General features: G+C 39.2%; 1 protein-coding gene across 1 annotated transcript in view; it reads right to left on the bottom strand.

The window, feature by feature from the left end:
* rngtt (RNA guanylyltransferase and 5'-phosphatase) overlaps positions 1–18,166 on the bottom strand; it is a 112,822-nt gene that overhangs the window by 25,803 nt on the left and 68,853 nt on the right. The gene's annotated exons all lie outside the window — the stretch shown is intronic.

Below are 18,166 nucleotides of genomic sequence, written 5' to 3'. Positions count from 1 at the left end.
AACATATGACACACGGCGAACAACATGCTTCTCTCCATCGCTTCGATTATTCATGCACGCCTGACATTTCAGAAGGGCATGAATCAAAAGAAGTGAAACATGAGAAATGTAAAGGCATGACGGGTGGAGGCGGGAACAGATGACCAGATTCTGTCACTGTCAGGTTGCCCAGTAACAGAAGTCTACTCCAAGGAAATGTGTGGAAAACAGACAGGATTCCTCAGGAGAGCCTGCACCGTCACACACATGACTAAATTACTAAATAAGGAGTTCCTGCTCAACCCACGTAATGCCCCCATGGCAGTACTATAGAAAAGAAATGTAAATCAACACAGTATGAGAGAATCATCACTAAAACCTGCCCTGCTCCTTCGTGAACAAGAACAAGAAGCCTGGTGTCTGAGTTCAGCAAGCTAACAGTTTTCAATCAAGCCAAGCCGATATCTCTAGGAAGTATAAAAGTATACCTAAATCGTGTGACTCTGTGGTCAATTTTCAAGGACATTGCTGGTGGTACAATATGTTTTCTGAGCCTGCGCAAAGGCAAAAAAACATTTAAACCTGTTCCAAATAATGACGCCTCATGGAGCTGTCCAAGAGCTGTCTTTTATATCTCCATTTAGGTAATTTAATAAATGTGCAAAAGGGGTTACGTGTTCAGAGATTTGAGCAGTCTCTCCTTTCATAAACTCACGGCACGAGCAATATTTTATTTGTTGTTTGAAGAATGAAAAAAAGCAAAGAAAAAGGGAATAATAAAAAAAACCAAAAAAACCCCTAAGTACATCCTTAGCTCTGTGGTTACAATTCTGACCATTAACTGAAAGATCTTAATTCTGGTCAGGGTAATTTGTGTCTCTCTAAAGGTTGAATACAAACCAATTATCATTTTATGTTCTGCTGGAGAAAGACATGCAGATAGAATAGAAAAGACTTTGCATAATGTGCCAACACTAAAGCTCTGCTCATAGGACTAGCATTCACTGGGGAGCGCCAGTTATCTGGAATAACAGTGGAGGTTGTGTGTGAACCACATTTTGTGCAATTCTTTCAAGTTTGTAATTTAAAAGCTAAAGAACTCCAATTACCTGCCATAATTTATTAAACACGGAGATCCTGCGCTTACATTAGTCCCGTGTGAATGTGAATCTTTGTGATATGGGCTCTGTATTTTCCCCAGATATTTCTTATCCAAGCACGTCTTCTGAAACCTTTCAGTCAAGAAGTTTAGAGCCTCTGCTGGCGACTATAAATGAAAGCTGAGATATTGGGTGCAAATTCATGAGGGGTCATGGAACGACACATCAAGGGGACACACTCAGAATAAAGAAGCATAAACCACAACAAACAGTTAAAAAATGAATTAGTATTTTATTGTTATCTTCACCTATCAACTAACGATATCTGTTTTACCCATTTAGAAAGCCGCTGAAGGTGGATGAATTGTATTCCAGCTGACATTCCATGAAAACCAGGGTACACTTTGGAAAGACGGGTTCTAACCTTAACCTTATCTTCTGTTACAAGAACCCTCTGCATGCTCTCTTTTACTAAATCATGAACGTCCTCTGCGGTCTTGCTATAATTCCTTCTGCCTGGGAGGATACTTTGTCCAAACCATCTCAGTCTTGCTTCTCTCTCTAAAGCTTGATTTAGACTCTACGTCCTAACTTACAAAGAAACTGGAAATTTCTTTTATCCCTACACCGCAAGCTTCCATGCCATTCAAGTCTTTATTGTGTGTGTTGACCAGACTTGCAGTTGCATCATAGACTTAAAACTGGTTTCCAGTTATGGAAATTAAGTTGTAGATCTGACGCAGAAATGTAACTCACGTTTTAACCACGCAACCTGAGCTGTCTCTGACCTCATTTCTAATCGTATCCCTCCTGGTCACGGCAATGAAAATATGAGGATCTTCAACTCTGTCACCTCTAGCTCCACCTCCTGTCTTTAGTCTGTTAGTGCCACATCTCCAAACCATGAACAACATGTTATAAACCTTCTCTTTTGTTCTTGCTGCTACGTTCTAATAAATCCTTCCTGACACTCATCTCCATTCAATCCACACTGCCTCACTTCTTCCTTTCTGTGCACTGGACATTGCTTTGGATGGTTGACGCCAGGTATTTAAACTCATCCACCCTCATTTCTTCTATTCCTTGCAACTTCATGTTTCCACCTGCCTCCTTCTCATTCTTCCTAGCTTCTACTGACTTTCATCCCTCTTTTCTCCAGTGCATACCTCCACCTCTCCAGGTTCTCTTGCACCTGCTCCCTACACTCCCAAAGAAACAAAACAAAACAAAAATAACTTTCAGTCCTGTAGACAGCCTCCAGGTCTAAAAAGTGATGCTAATGTGAAAGTCCCTTTAACTTCTATTCTTTCTAGATCACCTAGAGTCAAATAAATGATAAAGCAGGTACGGTTTAGGGTTGAGCTAATTTGTGACTGAGAAGTCGCTATCCGGTCGTTAAGTCTGACGTCACTAGCCGTGTCTGGGCCTAAACTCCGCTGCAGGTCCATATATCAAACGATCACTATGGCATTACTGAGAGTTAAAAAACTGTCTAAAGTGACCGTGGCTCAGGGGGTTGGAAATCGCATCTGTAACCGGAAGGTCACCGGTTCGATCCCTGGGCTCTCTGTCCTGGTCGTTGTGTCCTTGGGCAAGACACTTTACCCTACTTGCCTACTGGTGTTGGCCAGAGGGGCCGATGGTGCGATATGGCAGCCTCGCTTCTATCAGTCTGCCCCAGGGCAACTGTGGCTACAACTGTAGCTTGCCTCCACCAGTAGGCATGTGAGAGAATGTGAGAGTGAATGAATAGTGGTATTGTAAAGCGCTTTGGGTGCCTTGAAAAGAGCTATATAAATCCAATCCATTATTATTATTATCCATAAAAACGGAATTTATGACATTTAACGGAGTTAGAAGTTAGCAGGGAGTTAGCTCGCTAGCTTCTATCTAAATACAATATAGCATGTCCTGACTGCAGGGTTTTGGAAACAAATTAAAACGTACAGCTCTGTTATCACTTCCAGCATAAATGAAGACAGAAAACTAAACAGCAGTGACGTTTGGCTAGCTGGTATATAATGATGTGCTACATGACCGCTAGCGACACAGCTATGTTAGCAAAATATAAACAAGCTAACTTTTTTCCCACTCGATAAAAGTTAACGTGAGTGTTCTCGGTGGTCAGGAACAAATGTAATTGCATGGCAGGATGCTGTAAAAGGACCAAACTTCAGCCAGGAGAACAACTGAGATAATCCATCCACAATACGAGGTTAGTCATTCATATACTGCTGCATGGGCTGGGCTGTAGTTACATCCTAAGGTTTTAAAAACTGAGCTTAAATAAATGATTAGCGGTAATAAAAGCCGAGGGAGGTCAACAGGGATCACTGACTGTTTTAGGAGCTTTTTGAGATTAAATAGAAGAAAATACAAAACATTAAACATGTTAACAACACAAAAGCCATATTCAACGCAGACTACTTTAGGCCCGGAAGTAGGATTCGTCACGTCATCACTTAACGACCGGATTGTACATCTTATAAATGTGCTATAGAGCTAACACGGAGAAAAGCATCATTATGAGATTCCTGTACTGATGGAAAACTCTGAAGATAACTTTATAAACTGGTTGACATGAGGTCAGATTGACTTTATCATTTCTGGTGTAAAGAGAAGGGACCACAAGTGTTGGGCGTCCTCCAGCTTTGTCCACCGTGGAGCTCTTAGTGTGGGAGGTGGCCTTCGTGTGCCTTTGAAACCAACACACGCTATAAAAGCTTTTCGTGGTATTGAGCTAGACAGGAGGAAAAAGACGGAGTGGCTCTTTTACAGAGCCTTGACTGAGTACATCTTTTCTTCTGAAAATGTGGGTGTGGAAAGGAACATTCTTCAGTATAATTAGTTATGCTATGCAGCACAGGTATCAAAATAAGCATTAGAAAATTACTTATATCACTTTTGCAAAATAAAACATGAAATCTAAGAACTACATGGTCAACAACTGTTGATAAAATGACTTTATAAGTGAGCTGAAAAAATAAATTAATATGGTGCCAACTTGTAAAGTGCTAGAATAGAGAAGGGCAACAACGTTTGCAGGTACTGTGGGTCTTAAAACTGACAGAACCTGTCAAGTTAATGAATGGCCGGACCCCCATAAAACTCATTGCCCCGTGGGATCTATTGAGGCTTGCTCCCAACTCTGCATACTAAAATGTGCACGCTAACATTTTCAACCGAAGTTATATTTGCTTTAAATGAATGCATGCCAGCAGAGCCATAGCAACAACCTCATGAAAGCCCAATCAAAGATAAAATAAAGAGTCAACCTTTAAATTCATTTCTAAATGGAAAAAGTGCTGCCTGCTGAACCTGTGCTTTCATTACTATTGGCAGTTTTATCAACAAGTGACTGCACATGCAAAACAAGAGCTTTATTATTGAAGTGCAAAACAGACCTTCAGACCCGATCGTACATTGAGGAACTCATCTCTCATCTATCAAATTCATTTTCAGGTAATGATGTTCCATTGCATACAAATTGCTTGCTGTTTCAAGTTAGAAATTCAGAGGCTGCTGGTGTCAGCGTGAAGGGAAGGAGAAGACAAAATGGGGGGAGATGCAAAGCTTGAAAGCAGACGAGTGGCTGTATAGTGTCATTAATTTTTAAAAAGGACAGAATAAAACCAAAACAAATGTCTATATCGAGTGTGGAACAAACGATTTAGCTTAACGGGGCGATTGTGGCTCAAGAGTTGGGAGTTCGCCTTGTAATCGGAAGGTTGCCGGTTCGAGCCCCGGCTCGGACAGTCTCGGTCGTTGTGTCCTTGGGCAAGACACTTCACCCGTTGCCTACTGGTGGTGGTCAGAGGGCCCGGTGGCGCCAGTGTCCGGCAGCCTCGCCTCTGTCAGTGCGCCCCAGGGTGGCTGTGGCTACAATGTAGCTTGCCATCACCAGTGTGTGAATGTGTGTGTGAATGGGTGGATGACTGGATATGTAAAGCGCTTTGGGGTCCTTAGGGACTAGTAAAGCGCTATATAAATACAGGCCATTTACCATTTACCATTTAACGTTTACTCCAGGAATATCTTGCATTAGTCAACACACTGAACAAAACATGGCCTAAGTTTAGTGTTGTAAATCTACTTTCAAACTTGTGTACAATGTTTTTGCTCACATATAAAGCCAAGACTTTTTTCCATTTCTTTGCACTGGTGCCCTTTTTATGTCAGAGTAAAGCGAGGTGGCTTCAAAGCAGTTGTCAGACGTTCGTCAATGTCTGAAGAATCAGGCCTGGGCTTTGACCAGAGTTACTTTTTCTTACTCTCTTTTTTTTTTTTTGTAAGATGTGGCACCTGGAATTAGGGCTGGGCCATATACCGTTCACGGTAATACTGGTATAATGTTGGGCAACGATAAAAAAATGAAATATCGCGATAGAATATGGGTAAAACGCACATGCGCAGTGCCTTTGTTTTCATACGCACATGGCAGAAAAAGCATGCCGGCGACGCAGAATGAGAAGGGCGAAAGCGGATCGTTAAATGAAACGGATGAACCAGAATTGGTTTGTAAAAATGCTGCAGCTTCAGTGGTGTGGAACTGGTTTAGCTTTCGTTCGTCAGATACACAACAAAGCACTATTTTTGGTAGCACATGCTAGCGGGCCGTTGTTATTACCGTGTTTTTTGGAAAATACGGCACACTTAAAATCAATCCTTTGATTTTTCTGAAAATCGACAGTGCCCCTTATAATTCCGTGTGCCTTATGTATGAACTCTGGTTGTGTTTACTGACCTCGAAACAATTTTATGTGTCACACGGTGCTGGAAAATGTTTAGTACGACTTTGCTAAGCTATGAACCTGCACCACTTGATGGGCATTATGGCTATCGTAGGCAGGAGCCTCGCGGAGTGATACGTACTGTGCTTCAACATGATATTACCGTATTGTGTGTGTATAACCTCTTTTGAAGTTTTGTGGATATTATACATGGTTATGCTGAGGGTATGTCGGCCATTTTCCACTGGAAATGCCTTTTGGTTAAACTGTCAGCAAGGATTTTGCATTTGCACTGTTAAATTTTTATATAACTTTAATGCACATAAAAACAGCTGCTTGTTTAAGTGAAAATACGTTGATTTTTTTTTGCACGAATAAAGTTGTGGAGTTGTAAAGTATTTTGTCTAGTGTCAATTATATCGTCAGTTATATCGTTATCGCAAATTTTCAAATGTATATCGTGATAAATATTTTTGGTCATATCGCCCTGCTTTACCTTGAATTCAGAAGCCTGGACATATGATGGACATTTACTTATTGCAAATTTCCCAAAAATCTCCTGCACTAATTACAGACTAGTGCAATTGATCGAAAAAAAGGAATGTGTCTGGACAAATGATTGTTACTACGTGTGATGAATTTGCAATCTCATTGCCTCGGCAATGGCTCCTTCGAAAAACTGGACCAGGTCTTCAAAATGATTTTGGCACCTCAGACATCAATGACACAGAGTTTGTATGTTATCATTTTGTGACTGGAGTTGGAAATGACATGCAATCTGTTTATGATAATACGGTGATTATCAGAGCCATTAAGGACTGTTTTCAAAAGTTTTGGAAAATTCGTTTGGGGAAAGTTGCGCAACAAAATCAGCTCAGGCCAAAACCTGCTCCAGATTGCAGTGGCAGCTTTAGTTCTTCGTGCTGGAACAAGTTTGTCATGAAGATACTTTAAATGTTAATAGACTATTCGGACTTTTTCTTTTCCTTTCTTTGTTGTTATTTTTCTGTTGTTAGCTCATGTGGCCTTTGTCAGTCAACAAACTTGAATAATAGTCAGCAGCTTATGTGTCTCCAGGAAAATGATGTATCTATTTTTTCCACTGTTAGTAATGAATCAAATGAAAATACGTCTATTGTGTGAAAACAATATATAGAGAATATGTAGCTCATGTCTTGCCATCTCTATTTTAATATGTTTTGGTTTCTTCTTTAAATTCTACACCTCTACTGCCCTGTACTCCGTCTCCTTATCTCTTGTCTGAAGGCTCTGGATAAAAATACTAAACATTATAATTGGGCCAGCTTTCGGAAATCCCAGCATGATGACACTGTAGGCTGCAATGCAGCCAGGCCTGCTTACTTTGCAGTTTTCTACTTTAACAAACTTCAGCTTTTTGGGGACCAAAATAAATAATTAAATGGAGTCTACAAAACTACCACAGAAAACTTCTCAACTTCCAATATTAAAAAAAAAAAAGAGAGAGACAGGCAGAGAAAGAGGGAAAAATGCACCTGCAGTCTTTGCTTTAGCCCAAAAAGTAAATTTCAGCTCCTTTAGAAATCTTGAGCTCATAAAAGTCACCAAAACAAACATGATTAACTATTACTTTTTATAAGAGCTTGACATGTTATCAGAAAAATATCTTTATCACAATATCACTATTGTGATAAAGCTACTTTTAACATAAATTAAACACTTTGTTGTGACTGTTGGTGCTTAACCACTGACCTTCACTGATCTCAGCAAAGAGAAATAAAAAAAACTGAGAGGAGGAAAGGAAGCAACATGAGAATTTAAATAAAATAACTGCAAACAGACAATGTTATTGAATTGCTGCAGATCAGAGATTTGTTACCCTTTCAGTCTAGAAATAAATGTCTGTATTTGATCTGGTGCAATCATATTTTCACTGGGAGAAATCTACCTCTGTCACTTTCACTGTGGCACAGAATTGTGAGAAAAACAGCAAAGCTGAATATCAATATTCAGGACCCCTGCTTTTTTTTTTTTTTAATTAATGTACACTATCATGTACACACACTACTTAAACACACTTCCCCCAAAGAAATTAAAACGAATTCAAATTCAATTCTTTTATTTCAATGTTTTTATGTTTAGCACATAAAAATTATCTGGTAATCATCTTAAAATTAGGTAAAAACCTAACCTCAAATGATCAACACCGCATGACATACTGCACAGTACCCCTATTTAATTCACAAAAACCAAGCAGAAATGTGGAGGCATTGTATGAAAAACTAAGTGCATGGCTCAATAGACAATAAGCTGAATGACTATATCAGTCTTTCACAGCACTGTGGAGGAATTTCCCCCCACTTTTCTTTATAATGTTGGTTCAGTTCAAAGGTGTGCAGGCATTTATGTATGTACAGCTCTTAAGGACCCCTCGGAGCATTTTAATCACAAAGAGGTCTCTTTTTAACAGAAGCATTGCAATGCCTTGATTCTTTTCTCTTCAGCCATTCAGTTGTAGATTTGCTGCTGGACTTGGGATCAATTTCATGTTGCATGTCAACAACCAACAATACCAAAAATTAAATACTTGCCAAAACGCAGTTTTAACTGATGGCTAGCCATATGAAACATCCAAGGATGACTAAAGAATTGCGATCAAATGTCAAAGAAATGTTAATGCTTGTACTATGTTTCATGGGAAGCTATTTGATTGCTGCTGAGACATTTAAACTCAAGCAGAGGATATGCTGTCTACAGCTTCTCAGACATATATTCTTTAAAAGCGTCCAAATCATATGAATGGTTTCACAGACACTAAAGCTTGAATATGAAAAGGAAAAATAAAAGAAGAAGCATCTACATTTTCATCCAACTTTAGCGTAATATTCCCCAGGTATGACATCATATAGCCAATCTACATTAACTTTTTTCCTAAAGTTTAGAACGTCTGAGTTTATATGATTGCACAGCTACTAAAATCTACATACTGTAAATATTTATCCTGAGGGTTAGAGCAGGGCGATATGACCAAAAATATTTATCACGATATACATTCGAAAATTTGCGTTAACGATATAACTGATGATATAATTGACACTAGACAAAATACTTTACAACTCCACAACTTGATTCGTGCAAAAAAAATAAATAAAATAAAAAAATCAATGTATTTCACTTAAACAAGCAGCTGTTTTTATGTGCATTAAAGTTATATATATACACAGCTGTAATGCTCCGACAATCCATCAAGCGGTGCAGGTTCGTAGCTTAGCAAAGTCGTACTAAAACATTTGACAGATTTTCGAGCGCCGTGTACGACATAAAATCGTTTCAAGGTCAGTAAACACAACCAGAATTCATGCATAAGGCACACGGAATTATAAGGGACACTGTCGATTTTCAGAAAAATCAAAGGATTGATTTTAAGTGTGCCAAAAAACACGGTAATAACAACGGCCCGCTAGCATGCGCTACCAAAAATAGTGCTTTGTTGTGTATCTGACGGACGAAAGCTAAACCAGTTCCAAACCACTGAAGTTGCAGCATTTTTACAAACCAATTCTGGTTCATCGTTTCATTCACCGATCCGCTTTCGCCCTTCTCATTCTCCGTCGCCGGCATGCTTTTTCCGACATGCGAGTATGAAAACAAAGGCACTGCGCTTGCGCGTTTTACCCATATTCTATCGCGATATTTCATTTTCTTATCGTTGCCCAACATTATACCGGTATTACCGTGAACGGTATATGGCCCAGCCCTACTGAGGGTTATGGTATTTATTAAATAAACAAATCCTGTCATCTATGAACTGATTATTTGACAATTACAGAAAGCATAAAACAAATCCAGCCTCTGATTGCTACACAATTATCCATCAACACTTAAGTGCATCTTGAAAAAAGGCTGATTCCTGTGCTTTGAGACACACCACCATAATCAAAGTGAATCTGCCAAATTAGAAGAGAAATCATTCATAATAAATGAAATATGAATTTATGTATAATGCCTGATTTACTGTAAAAGGAAGCTTATTGAAGGGTTTGCGTAAGTACTTTGATTACAGTTTTTTTTTTAATGTCTCAATTTAATAACATTCTTGTCCTTCGAGGCAAGTGTGCGATGAAAAGGCGGGACAAGTCCAATAAATCTGTTCCCAAGAGTAAAGCTTCAGACACACTGGTCTGTTTCTTTGTGAGTCACACTGATGGTTTGAGTGTTGATATGCAAAATGGTGCAGTTGCATTAAAAACAAACCCTCTTGGGAGAAACCGGCTTGAGAAATAAAGGGCAGGGGAAAATCTTGAGGTAAACTGTCTGCGGCTATGACACAGACTGAAGAATAAGTGAGTTTACAGAAACTGATTATACTGAGTTATGGAGCAAATAAAATGCGCATTAATGAATGTTGTGCCCTCTAAACTCAAATATCTGTCTCAGATAATCTACAGCAACATCATTCAAAAGCTTTAACTTCACCAGATCCAAACTGTATATGAATCACAGTATTTGCACTGCCTTAGATTTGTGAATACAGCTTAAATGATGTGGTTTAAAAAAAAAATAAGAGAAGAGAAACATTTTTTTTTGTACTTTTTGCACCGAGATCACCATCTGGAGTGTTCCCATAAGCAATTCTGCCATCTGTGGCAATTCCGTTCAAAATCTTTTAATTCCCTAAACAAAGAAAACATATCCCAAGGACACCATGTGTTGGGTGAGATAACGCGACTAGTGACCGATGGCTGCTGTGGCGCTAACCTTTGTGCTAACATTAATGGACATTCACTGAAGTAAGACCCCGCTGAGATTAACCCCGAGACCACCCTAATCCCATTCGCACAAAAAGAGATTAAGGTTGCAAAGGGTTCTGTAGACACGAACACAAATCAATGACTTAGAAAAACAATTTCAATATGAAGGAGTGTTACTGGCTCCCTGCACACTAATGATCGCTGGAGCTGTTGGCAGTAAATGCTTTTTGCTTTCAACCTCTGTGAATATGCCTTTATTGAATGACTAATGTACTTAAAAGACTGTGTACCTTGAGGATAAAGCTGACCAAAAGATCAAAAGCCTTTTGCATAACTTAAACTCTTGGCCTTCTGTTATTTGAGGGAATTTCACAGCCCATAATCTGGAGGCAACCAGTACACATGAGAGAACAGTGCTCTCTCTGTCGCAGTGCATGACTGCATCTTTTTTCCCTTTTACAAAGTAAAAGATAATATTACACAACTTCTCCAAAGTGCTTCTCTCCAGTCATTAATCTTTAATAAATTCTAATGCCAGTCCTCATCTCCTTGTCTGACCTACTCTTTTTACTTGAACTTTAACACCATGCTAGGAGCTCCATAAGGCTGTGTTTGTGTGTTGAGCAGAGGTGCACTTTGAGCTAATGCTATTGAAACTATTTAAAAAACAAAGCATACACAAAAAGACGGTGAACTGTGGCAACCACTAATGCAAGATGTCAATAAAATTCAGTAACTTTTAGTGATGAATTTACACAAAGTATCCAGAAGTGGGCACATACAAACTCAAAAATATTTAAAATTTAAAGCAAATGATTGGTAATAAAAACACCTTTCAAAGTATATGAACTTTGGTAAAATCTGGCAGATTTACATCTAACATTTTTAAATCGACTTTTATTAAAATGAAAAAATAAATAAAAGTTAAAAAAGACCTATACATTAGCAGAGCAATGCTGCTATCATGCCTAAAGCATTAAATCAATGTCACGACTCAAAAAAAGGTGGCAAATATATAGTAAAAACACTACTTTGAGTTACTCTTTTGTTTTATGTTAGAAATCCACAAACGACACAGCTCGCACTGTTTCCTAGTTACAATTTTTTTAAACAAAATTTAGTATACGAGTGGCAGATGCTGCTCTCTTAGTTAAATGGCAAACAAACCTCTCACTAAAGCAGGCTAATCACATCTGGCCAGCACGCAATCCTCTAAATAAGATTAGTCCTGAAGCGAATGAGTGCATCCCAACCATAAATCTGACTAATGTGCAGGTCGGCAGCTCCTAGTTGGCAGCACCCTCACGTGAAAATGGAACTAGAAAAGCCTCAACGCCAGACTGTCTCTGTTTTTGTGTGTGTTTTTTCAAACACATGATGAATTAAGATACATTACAGTACTGAATAACATATTATTGTACCAAACCCTATTAATCATTGAATTCAGATGTTTTGACTCCAAATGCCACAAGTGTATAAAATCAAGTACCCAGCCATGCAATCTGCCTCACAAACATTTATGAAAGAAAGTTGTTCTAAAGACTTCACTCAACCCTCTCAGGCTCAAATTAAACTTTTTGTTGCTAATGCACAAGTCCTGCAGTGGTACTTCTGAGTTAAAAAACTAATAAATTATGTATGTGGGGTATTCAGGTTGTTAGTTTTTAACTGTTGCAAATCGGCAACGCCTGCCTTGAGAGGGTTAATCTGAGCGTGATATTGTTAAAGGTTGCCACCTCCCTGATATAGTCCTCGATCAAACGCAAGTGGTATTATTGTATAGTGGAAGCATTTCGCAACCATATAATGTGCTCAAGTCCTTCATACATCCCCGACTCAGTAACTTTAGAGTTCTAAACCTTCTCTGGCATTAACATCAGCATAATAACTCTGTGTCAGGAGCTTCATGATATGGTTTCCATGGCTGAGGACGTCCTGTAGGTTTAATATGCAAGTTGTCTACAACTTAGGGTTATCTGCCCTTTCCATGCTGTTATACTTAATTCTTCATTGTAAACATCTGAGGGAAATTCGTCTCTGGTAACTTGTTTTATTTGGTGCAGGCCATTACATATTAGTATTCACTTCCACCTTGATGCTAGATTTCCATCTATACTGCACGCACCAGAAGAAAAGACTCTTCTGTTATCCAAAATCTAAGTACTGCAACACGGAAAGATTTGTTTATTTTTATTCTCTAATATCCAGAACACAGAAAGACACAACTTGAAGTGGTACAACTGTTTTTTTAGTTATAACTTTTGTTCTAGGGTGCTATAAAATAGTGAAACTGGGAGCTATAGTGCTTTCAGCACACAGTAAGACATCGGCAGACTATTTTCAAATAGACCTCAAAACAGCAGGTGAACAGCTTTCCTATTTGTGTTATGTCCAAAGTGTTGTCAGCGTTGTGCCTGTTACCAACCCTAGTGATGGCAGCTTTTATTATTAACTGTTGAGATTGTACCCAGGCTACTATCACGCTGTTCGGAGTGGTTAGATGCATGCTAAATAATCAACTCCCGTTAAAGCAGAAGTATATCATAATTATTTATCTCCGTCTAGAGCAGATGGATAGAAATTTGTTCAATATAAATAAAAACAGACATTGTTACATAATATTTTCCATTTCCCTTCTATTTGCGTCATCATTTAGTCAAACACTTGTCATCTTTTTGGGTTCCAGCCCATTAGTTTGCCTGGCTTTGCAGGGAGGAAGTAGCTGCTGACCTTCAAAGTTTGGCAAGATTTCATTCGCAGATATGTGAAACAGCTGAAGAACATTTCTTAAAAGACGATTCAATCACGAATCAAACTGAGTACAGACACTTGGAAAAAATCTCTCTTACAGTGCACAGCCTTTCAGTGATGTGAAAGGACTTCTATCCATTTCAAAGGTGAGACTTATACAGGGGAGGGAGTGAAAAAAGGCACCTGACAACAAATTGTTTGAACAATGACCTGTCTATGCAATCAGTTTTCTCATTGGAGATCATTTGCACCTGATGATTCCCTTCCTGGCTGCTGAACAGCAATCATTTCAATTCTGTAAACCACGGCTGCCAAAACAAATCACAAACCCCAGTTGACAGCATCGTCCTAATCCATGACTGGGATGCAGATGATGTGGCAGTTTCCTCTGAAGGTTTTTCAAATTCTCAGACACATACATAGTGACGTCAAAGGAGCCAGTGTGCTTTCAACACCCTCCTCCATATCGCATTTCACAGAAGCTGCAGATGACTATATGATCATAAATCAATGACTAGCTGCACAATAAAAAAAACAAAACAAAACCGTAGTGCTCTGATTCCAAAACAATTTCTGATAAAGACTGTAAATAATTTATAAATAATGATAAGGATAATATAATATAACAGAACAATTTTTCAAAGAGTTAAAAAAACAAAAACAAATTCAGAAATAATAAACCCTAAATCTAATTGGGATTCTTTCTTTCATGAGAGAGAAAAGAGTAACCCAACCACATTCATAAGGAACCAAAATGCAAATGCAAATCAAAAGGAGAAAACTGAAATTGGAAAGATGATACTGCTGAAGGACCAAAACACCTGCAAAACATAAGAAATTTATTGCACCATACTGACTGAGACAGTGATGCATCAATTAAGCAGGCTCTGTGAAACTACTTGGGAATGCAGATGGTGGAGGAAAAGTGCAGCTGTGTAAACCTGCCTCCAGTAAATTTCTTTGCCAGATTTCCTGAGAACTGTGGCTACAAAACGGGTATAGCTACAGTTATCCTAAATGATAATTACTTCTTAAATCATGAAAAACAGCAAGAGGGAGAAACACACCGACTGTGTTTTGTGGTTAAATCTATGATCGATTTAGAATTCAGGTTATTTTTTGCAGGTTTGCAGCCCTATTGTGTTGATTCTGCAATCTCAATGAGAATTCCCTTTACAACAGAGTTAATATTTTATTTTTTTGTGACTAACAAAGAGAAATTATGCTCACCAACAATTAACCAGTGAAGTTTAGTTTTCGTGGTTCTCTAAATTTAAGTGAATTTGAATTTAATTTTTGTAGCCAGAGAAAAATCTGTACGATTCAGACTCAGACAACTGGAGACCCGACGACCAGGTAGTCGTTCTTGTTATACTTAGAACTTTGAAGTCTGCCTCCTGGTGCGCATGTGTAGCTGCTGCACTGTGATGTAATGTCTGTGGATGAGTCCATGTGATCACAAAAAACAGGCAGGCGTGAGGGCATCTATATGGACCTTTGCATGCATCGTCTGAAATTACAGTTCCAGCTTTAGGTCCCAGTCACACAGGCCCAGAGACCGGTCAGCTACTCCCTGGCAGGGAGGACTAGGAAAAACATACATTCCTCAACCAGATGGCGACGGACTGCAGACGGTTGATGGCAATCACTAAGTACTGCAACAAAAACCTCCTTGAGATTGCTTTGGTCATGAGCAGATTGCCTTGATTGCCCCTAGTTGGTGACTTGTCTGTAAACACTGTCTAACTACTCCGTAAGCATTTAAGATACAAAACCAGAAATGGAAACTGCTTGTGGTGACCGACTGAATTCTAGTCATGCGTGTCTGAGGCCTTAAGAAAGCAATCCAGTGTTGCTTTCCAGTGTCACCCTATTTCTTTTAAATAGTTGCATATTTGTATGAAAAATGTTGGCTTTTATTACACACTATGATAGCTCTAATATAAATCAGCTTAATTGCAATTCAATGGCTTCCACATAGCTATGCTAATGGGAACAGAACCTCATTATGGTACCAATTTCAGGAAAACCCTCAGAAATGGATTTTTAGAAGCTTTTAACTTCCATGTAAATGATCTACTGTACATTAGAAGAAGTCTTGATAATCATGAGTTGTAATCTGTGAGTAACTAGGCAATAGTTATATCTATCTATCTATATACATATATAGACATATATACACATATATAGATATATACACATATATAGATATATACACATATATAGATATATACACATATACACATATATAGATACAGTGGGGCAAAAAAGTATTTAGTCAGCCACCGATTGTGCAAGTTCCCCCACCTAAAATGATGACAGAGGTCAGTAATTTGCACCAGAGGTACACTTCAACTGTGAGAGACAGAATGTGAAAAAAAAAATCCATGAATTCACATGCTAGGATTTGTAAAGAATTTATTCGTAAATCAGGGTGGAAAATAAGTATTTGGTCAATAACAAAAATACAAATCAATACTTTGTAACATAACCTTTGTTGGCAATAACAGAGGTCAAACGTTTACTATAGGTCTTTACCAGGTTTGCACACACAGTAGCTGGTATTTTGGCCCATTCCTCCATGCAGATCTTCTCGAGAGCAGTGATGTTTTGGGGCTGTCGCCGAGCAACACGGACTTTCAACTCCCGCCACAGATTTTCTATGGGGTTGAGGTCTGGAGACTGGCTAGGCCACTCCAGGACTTTCAAATGCTTCTTACGGAGCCACTCCTTTGTTGCCCGGGCGGTGTGTTTTGAATCATTGTCATGTTGGAAGACCCAGCCTCGTTTCATCTTCAAAGTTCTCACTGATGGAAGGAGGTTTTGGCTCAAAATCTCACGATACATGGCCCCATTCATTCTGTCCTTAACACGGATCAGTCGTCCTGTCCCCTTGGCAGGAAAACAGCCCCATAGCATGATGTTTCCACCCCCATGCTTCACAGTAGGTATGGTGTTCTTGGGATGCAACTCAGTATTCTTCTTCCTCCAAACAGGACGAGTTGAGTTTATACCAAAAAGTTCTACTTTGGTTTCATCTGACCACATGACATTCTCCCAATCCTCTGCTGTATCATCCATGTGCTCTCTGGCAAACTTCAGACGGGCCTGGACATGCACTGGCTTCAGCAGCGGAACACGTCTGGCACTGCGGGATTTGATTCCCTGCCGTTGTAGTGTGTTACTGATGGTGACCTTTGTTACTTTGGTCCCAGCTCTCTGCAGGTCATTCACCAGGTCCCCCCGTGTGGTTCTGGGATCTTTGCTCACCGTTCTCATGATCATTTTGACCCCACGGGATGAGATCTTGCGTGGAGCCCCAGATCGAGGGAGATTATCAGTGGTCTTGTATGTCTTCCATTTTCTGATGATTGCTCCCACAGTTGATTTTTTCACACCAAGCTGCTTGCCTATTGTAGATTCACTCTTCCCAGTCTGGTGCAGGTCTACAATACTTTTCCTGGTGTCCTTCGAAAGCTCCTTGGTCTTGGCCATGGCGGAGTTTGGAGTCTGACTGTTTGAGGCTGTGGACAGGTGTCTTTTATACAGATGATGAGTTCAAACAGGTGCCATTCATACAGGTAACGAGTGGGGGACAGAAAAGCTTCTTACAGAAGACGTTACAGGTCTGTGAGAGCCAGAGATTTTCCATGTTTGAGGTGACCAAATACTTATTTTCCACCCTGATTTACGAATAAATTCTTTACAAATCCTACCATGTGAATTCATGGATTTTTTTTTCACATTCTGTCTCTCACAGTTGAAGTGTACCTCTGGTCCAAATTACTGACCTCTGTCATTATTTTAAGTGGGGGAACTTGCACAATCGGTGGCTGACTAAATACTTTTTTGCCCCACTGTATATACATATATACACATATATAGATATATACATATATACACATATATAGATATATACATATACATAGATAGATATATACATATACATAGATATACATATATATACACATATACATATATATACATATACAGATATATACATACATATATTTTTATTTTGACAGCGAATGCGCACCTGCGGACCACTTATGTGCAGCCCTGGTTATTTAGCTCGTCATATTGCAGCCACAGAAATAATTTTGTCCATGAAACCATAAAGCTGCACTTTCTTTTTGCCTTATAGTCTGATTTGTCATAACTTTTCCGTTTTGTGGTAAGCTTTTCTTTGGCTGTCACTTCTTCACCCTGACCTGTCTTATTTGGCTCAGCAGAACTAAAATATATATCTGTCTGTGAAGGTTCTCAGTCATCCAGGTCATCTTAGTCAAATATAAATCCTGCTGCTTTTACCCACGCACTCACATAAGCTCAGCGATTCTCTGCGCGATCAACCTCTCACATGTTTAAGCTTGCTGCGGGAGATTTCACTTGTCATGTTTGCATAGTAAGGTAACGATTAATAAGACGATGTCAGAGGAATTGGTGCGCAAATTATCATCACTCACAGATCAGTGCTGTCGCTCTCTATACACAGTTCGCGCGATTGCAAAGTGAAAGCAAAAAAACAAGCGCAAATTCAAACGCGATTTCAATATGTCACATATTGACAGTGGCTCACCGATGCCAATGACATAATTACCCAGCTACATTTCCGAAAGAATGCAAAAGCATTGACATATATTTTTCCTTCCTACAATAGCCCGACGGGCAGGGCAGAGATAGATTTTGGTACCCCGACTGGAAAAATCGCTAGCCCCGGGACGTCGGGCTAGCGATATTGCAAGCCCTGTATCTGATTGAGGAATCACTCATCTTTGGAAAAGAGAGTTTATTACAGAGAAATGTCTCTTTCCAAAATAAAAGCTATACTATCCGCTTCTTCTGGGCTATATTCTCAGCAGCATATTAAGCAGCT

The sequence above is a fragment of the Copadichromis virginalis genome, linkage group LG15 (assembly GCF_057382275.1).
Source record: "Copadichromis virginalis isolate Kocher_CV1m ecotype Utaka linkage group LG15, C_Virginalis_male_GT1.1, whole genome shotgun sequence".
NCBI lineage: Eukaryota > Metazoa > Chordata > Actinopteri > Cichliformes > Cichlidae > Copadichromis > Copadichromis virginalis.
This window is presented reverse-complemented; position numbering and strand designations above follow the sequence as displayed.